The 6157-nt window shown below is 33.6% G+C and overlaps 1 pseudogene; it reads right to left on the bottom strand.

Moving 5' to 3' along the window:
- Positions 1 to 4309: 4309 nt before the first annotated feature.
- Positions 4310 to 5703, bottom strand: LOC136230981 (GLABROUS1 enhancer-binding protein-like; annotated as a pseudogene).
- Between the last annotated feature and the right edge of the window lie 454 nt (positions 5704 to 6157).

Genomic DNA, 6157 nt, shown 5'->3' with positions numbered 1-6157 from the left:
ATTAATTCTTAATGGGTAAGGGTATCCACGAATTAAATAGGACAGATATGGGATGCAAAAAGTATACTTATTAGAGTAATAGGACGAGTACAAATAATTAAAAAATAAAAAGGTAAAGGTTTGGGATTGGCATTGACATTACCCGTGAATACACGTTGCCATCCATAGTTATGTTATTAAGTAGGATTTGGATCTTTCCCGTGAAAAACAAGAGAGTTCAAGTCTAATAAATCATGACCCTTCTTTATACATCAAAAAATCAAGATTTAATTAATTTTTTTATTTACAACTTATAAAATTAAAACCTAATTAACTCAATATTTATTTTTTATCTTTCTATTTATGTACCTTTCTCTCTTATAAGATACGCTTCTCTGTTAAATGTCACAATACTATGGTTATTAAAACCGAATCGATCAAAGAACCAATAAAAATAAAAAGTTAAGGGTTTAAGGTTCAACCGAGGTTAAATTGGAGTTCAAAAAATCCTCTAAAAATTATTAATTTTAGTTTTATTTAACCTTTTAACATAGAAAAACATTAGTGAAATTAAAATTTTCCACTCAAATCCTTAATTGATTAACAAATCCTGTAGAGACTCGATATGAAATTTGAAATCCACCAAGAGATAAATAGAATAATTTATAAATAAAAACTATACAACTAATCCCAAAATACACTTTTATAGATTAAAAACAGTTACCAACTCCTAAACATAACAAAAGGCGACAAGACAATAAACTACAACGGGACGTTTAGTATTCTATTGGGATAGGGATAAGGATAAAATTTGGGATAAAAATAAGGATAAATGGTTGGGATAAAGATAAAAATATAATAGTCGAGAATTATTATTTAATGTTTGATATGTGGAATAGGGATAATCCCTTCTAACAAACACCCCGCTCGAGTTAATCATAAAGATTAAGGGTCTGTTTGGTTTACCTGCTGTTTGCTGTTGCTGTTGCTTTTTACTGTTACGGTTTGCTGTTTAATCATTAGTGTTTGGTAAAACTAAATGTCTATTGCTGTAATTATGTAAAATGACTAATATGGACATGTTTTAAATAAATATATAAAATTAATTCAAACTTTATATTTTTCAGGATAATGACCAAATTTAACACCTAGAGTTTCAAACGAATTGCAGATTTAGCCCTAACATATGAAATTGTTCAAATTTAACCTTAGCGTTTCCAAGTAAGATCAATTAGCCTTGCTATCGCAAATTTGAAAAGATTTTTTTTTTACTGTTATTTAACTATTACTTCAGACCTTTCAAATATCAATTAACTCTAACATATTTAGTGTATTACTATCAAAATTATGAAAATTCTGTTAAAATGCTAAAAACTAAATATGTTACATATAAGTTAATCACAATTTTTTTATTATCAAACTGTCTAAACTATTTACTGTGTTATTAGTATAGTTATAAAAAAACTAACAAAAAATGTATGAAACAATTTCAATTTATCGACAAACTTGTTTGAAAGGTTCAATGTGACAGTTAAATAACAGTCAAACGGTTTTTTCAAATTTTCTATTACACAAGATTAAAATTGATCTTGTTTGGAAACGTTAAAGTTAAATTTGCACTATTTCATATGTTATGACTATATCTGCACTCTGCTTGGAACCTTAGAATTAAATTTAACCCTATTAAAACGTTAGGATTAAATTTGATCAAATTCAAAAAAAATTAATTAACGTAAATTCTGTGGTTGGTTATAAATTTACTACTTTTATAACTTTTGAAGAGTTGATAAAAAAATTCTAAAACAATAAAGAGGAAAAAAAATATATTGCAAAGATACAATTGTTTATTTATAATATCTTTGTTGTAGGTGCGAAAAGGATGAATTGGAGTTCCATGGAGAAAAAAAAAACCTGATATGTACATGAGTTTTAAGTAAAAGTTAAAAGGTTATTTAGGGTATAATTACAAAACTAGCCCTATTTTAAAACCCATTTACATATCTAGCTTAGTTCTCCAACTTCTTATAAATCTAGGCAGTTTCACTACATTTGGACAAAAATACCCTTGTGTTTCCAAATTCAAGTATATGGATATAATCTGTCGTACCTATCGCATTTTTCGTACATGTCGTATTTTGTTAAAATACGACAGACGACAGAATATATAGTTTGTCGTATATGTCGTACTTTAAAAAAATACGACAGGCGACATAGTATATTGACTGTCGTACCTGTCATATTATTTTAAAATACGACAGATAGCAGAAAATATATTCTGTCGTACCTGTCGTATTTTCATAAATATTTTGGAAATAATGTCTAAAATTCTCTCCAAAATCTGCTCTTTGATCATTGATTCACCGACTCACTTTTTTTTATTAAACCTCACCAAAGGCAAATCTCGCCCCAAGAGTTTACACATCTCCATTCGGTACTTCGGTATTTAACACAAAAAGTAGAACATAAATGAATATAATCATTCAGTGAGATTTATAGAATTAAGCCACCAAATGTACGGTTTTATTCACATTTAGGATCCAAAAAGAGCAAGTATTAAATATAAATAAAAAGAGCATTAAGCACTCGAACAAAAGACAAAAACAACATGAGGAACTCAAATAGGACCTTCATACAAAGAAGCATCACTATTTCTCATAAATATAGTATGTCGTACCTATCGTATTTTCAAAACTACCCCTGAAATGCACTAAATCTACTAATAACTTCTGATGATACAACTCCGCTGTAAAATGCAATCTAAAATGGAAGCCACACGATCCGCCACCACACCCCCATGGATACTTGTTGAACAGCTCTATAATTTAGGACAAATGGGTACTTGAACTTTATCTTAGTCTCTCTCATTTTGTTCTGTTGTGATACCTTTGATCATGCTGCAAATAAGACAAATACAGAGAATATAATAGAAAATATACGACAAATAACAAAATATATTGTTTGTCGTACTTGTCGTATTTTCAAAAAATGCGACAAATAGCAGAAAATATACTCTATCGCACATGTTGTATTTTAAAAAAAATGACAAATAACGGAATATATTCCTTAGTTTGCAGATATGAAGATATGCCTAATGTGTTCCACAAGAAAATTTCGGAGATGGAGACGGAACCCAAGTAAGCACTTCCTTCCTTGACAAACCCTAAGTTAACTATGAATCTTGTTCACAACATAAACAGATAATCAGAGGAATAAATATAATATATCAACTGGTAAAAATCAACTAGAATCAGTGCAAAAAGCCAAAATTTTCCTTCATCTGGGTCATGAATAACAAGAGTCATTCCTCATTCCTCTTCCAAAGACATAATAACCCCAGCAAAAATTTGAATCCAAACTACCACCCCCATGCTCAACAAGAGTCTGTCCTCTTCTAGGAATGAGTATCAAAGCTCCATCGACCCCTTTCTCCGTGTGGTGTGGTGTGAATGCTTCACCATAATTACAAATGTGTCGTCTTCGTAAAAAAAACAAACAAAAAATAAAACTAAAACAGAGTCAGCCACCTTCTTGCTCTCTATGACAGTTACCAGGCAACAGATATTCCTTTAATCAAAATACCAGCATACACTTTAACGAATTAAGGATGCCTTAAATAAGTAATTAATAAACTAAAATAACTGATGCAGGTAATTTCCTACAAAAATTGATGAACTTGACACAAATGAGGAATAATCCAGTTCTGTGCCAAATCCAGAACAAATTCAAACGTAAATTGAATCCAAGCATCCAAATTAACAGTAGCCATAACAGCTAAAAGCCAATAAAAATACTCCTGCAATCCTACCAGTGTAAACCCTGCTCCGGGATTCCTTTTTATCCTTACCCATGGTGGAACGAGATTACCGGAAAGAGGTTTGCCTTCTTCCTCCTCTTCCTCTCACCGTTTGCCGCTTCCTCCTCTTCCTCTCACCGTTCGACTTCTTCCTTCTCTTCCTATCACCGCGGCTTCTCCTCCTTTTCCTGTGTCGTCGTTCGCTTCGCCGTCGTTCGCTTCGCCGCTTCTCCTCTTCCTATCCCTGTTCTCCTCGATCGTTCGTCGTTCGGCATGTTTAGGGCGTATAACAGGGAATGGGAAAGACAAGGGCAAATTTGTCTAAATACACTAAAACTGTCTAAATTTGTAAAAAAATACAGAACTACACTAAAAATGTAAATGGGCTTTAAAATATGGCTAGATTTGTAATTGTCCCTTATAAAATATAAAACGCATAGGCACGAAGAATCAGCAGCAAATTGCAGCCTCTTAGTTGTTAAAGCGCAAATGGTAGCTGTTATACATTTTTAACCAAACACTAGTTTAGGTGCCACTAGAGGAGAAACAGCAAACAAGAGGTAGAAAAGGGAAAAACAAACACCCTCTAAAAACAGTTACCAACTCCTACATATAACAAAAAGCGAAAACGAACGATAACCTACCTTTTTTACAGACAAAGATAAACAACACAAAATATACCTCATTACAGGCTAATCCTATTTAGATTTGAATGTAGCCAACATAAGTTTTGTCTGCTCCGATATCAACTCATTCCGCTTCATGAACAGCTCTAGCTCAGCCACCTGCAGTTTTCTCCACTTCTCTTCCATCTCTGATTTTTTCGCTCCCTCTGCTATATCCAGCCCTCTCTTTATCACATAATCTTGCATTGATGCTACACCTACACCTCTATCAAACGTAGCAGTCTCTTTTAAGCCGACATGGTTTTCCATTTCGGTTTCCATCTTCTCCGCCTTTTCACCTTCCTCCATAACTACACTTGATTCTATAGTCGATGGTGCCACGCTCATTGGTGTCGAGCTCTTGCTTCTTCCATAAATTCCTTCGCTGCCCCATATCTTCTTTGACAAATCAAAACTTGTTTGATCATGCGGATTAGAGAATGTTTTATATTCACCATTTTTCCCTTTCTTTGCATGATTCTCAAATTTCTTCTTCAACCTCCAAACCTTATCCTTCAACTGGCTCAAAGCAACATCAAAATGCAGTGATTTTTTTATAAAATCATGATATGCATTCATGTCCTTGGCAGGATCAATTCCTTTCTTTTCAATAAAATCAATGATACCCTTCAAAAGTACAATCTCATCATCCTCACTCCATACTCGTTGAAATAACATTTTCTTTGTATCCTCAGACTTCTCAAAAGCTCCATTGGATTCTGAATCCTTCATCTTTGACCGCTTGGAGTCTTTTGCATCCTTACAGCTTCACTAACCCTCTTGGTAGTACCTTTACCAGGAACAAATGTGGATGCTGAGGTTTTGGATCTAGACTTTGCGCTTTTGGCTGAAGTTCCCTCCATTGGCTTAGAAGCTATAGGTTTGACATTCGATGTCGGAACATCCTTAGATTCAGAATCAGATTCAGTTTCAGAATCGGAATCCGACTCAGGCTTTGCGGAAGAATCTGGCTTTTTTACAGCTTTCGCAGTTTGGGTTAGTTGAGGTGGTGAAGAAGACCCTTTTTTGTTTTGCATCTGTTCATCTTCAGATGAAGATTCTTCTTCACCACTTGAGGTAGTTTCCTCTTCTGAAGAAGAAGCCGGAGGGACCTGTATAGGGGTTATGCGTTTTGGCGCCATTGACTTTAATGCTACAACAAAGTATACCAAGAAAATAAGAGTAGGATAAAAAAAAGGAAAGAAGAGAACTGAAATACTTAATGAATGACCCAAAATCAGACAGAATTTCTCGTAATGGTAACAGGTTAACACACAGACCCAAAATCGACAGAATTTTAGTGGAATTGTGCAAATCACATGGATTTTCCTAAAATCGACTGAATTTCACTGTGGAATTGTCCAAATCACATGGATTTTTCCTAAAATCTAGAATGCATACCATTTTTTTTTATCTGTGAACTGGTTTTGAATATAGGTTTAGTTAAAAGTAGTGTCTCGAATCGAACATGCAACACAAGAGTTCATACAATGTCATCACTAAATTTAACAGAAATTAAACAAATTATTCCTGCCACAACACAAATCAATCCAAACCCTAATATCGCAGAAAGTAAACCCTAAACCCCAAATTAAACCTTAAGACCGAAATTGAATACCAAATCCAATGGGTAAATTTCATCAATGGTGTACAACCTTTACCCCATTTCACACTTTGGTGTACAACCTTCATTTTGTCTCACTAATATGTACGACCTCCC

Source organism: Euphorbia lathyris, chromosome 5 (assembly GCF_963576675.1).
Source record: "Euphorbia lathyris chromosome 5, ddEupLath1.1, whole genome shotgun sequence".
NCBI lineage: Eukaryota > Viridiplantae > Streptophyta > Magnoliopsida > Malpighiales > Euphorbiaceae > Euphorbia > Euphorbia lathyris.
The sequence above is the reverse complement of the archived record's forward strand: the minus strand, read 5'-3'. Positions and strand labels throughout refer to the sequence as shown.